Genomic DNA, 849 nt, shown 5'->3' with positions numbered 1-849 from the left:
GTACCACACTTCTCGCAAGCCTGACCTCACGCCGGGCACCTCTTATCCGGACTAAAGTGTCCTTCCTGTCCGCAACTAAAGCAAGTCTTCTACTTTGTGGGATTTTTGTTCCCATCCACTTTTCCTCTCACCGCATTGACTTGATTTGCCTGGTCCCTGTTGTATTGCCTCAGTTGTCGATCAACGGCTTATTGCGATCTCGCAACCTGTAACAAGTCATCCAACATAACGGTCCCTTCCTTTTCCAGGAACCTCCGGTGCTAATGGCTGGAGTAACACTTGTCTATGAGTTCCTCGTCGCAAATGTAGTGCACCGCGGTGAAATCGAAAACCTTTTATTCAAGCCCGTTAACCGAAAAGAACTAACACAATAAATTAAACATATATATGCAAGCAAATGCGTAAATCCCGATCGTATTACATCACTTGCATTTTGCACACGTGGGTATTCTATACACTACAGATGCTGGTCATCAAAAACACTGAAAGCGCTGAGTGAAGCCATATGCATGTAATGTGTGTCTTATAGTACAGAGCATCTTCAACAGTTACTGAGTTCATTTGGCTGTCATTTTTCCAAGCAAAAGGTAAGAGGCATCTTACAATTTGAATTTTGCTAGCACAGTGAACGCTGTTGTCAAATGTTAGTAAACCCTAATTCTCTCTCTATGATTATTCGAACAAATTGCAAAAGAAATTATCAGAGTCATGATTTAAGAAAATGCCAGAATGGCTCAAAACAGAGAAAGATATCCCATAAAAAAATACAAAGAGACTTCAGCGTGTGAAACAATTTCCGCTTTGTGAGACCAATACCTTTGTTAAATTCCCATTTCAGGAAATTTTAAT

The sequence above is a fragment of the Stylophora pistillata genome, chromosome 2 (genome assembly GCF_964205215.1).
Source record: "Stylophora pistillata chromosome 2, jaStyPist1.2, whole genome shotgun sequence".
NCBI lineage: Eukaryota > Metazoa > Cnidaria > Anthozoa > Scleractinia > Pocilloporidae > Stylophora > Stylophora pistillata.
This window is presented reverse-complemented; position numbering follows the sequence as displayed.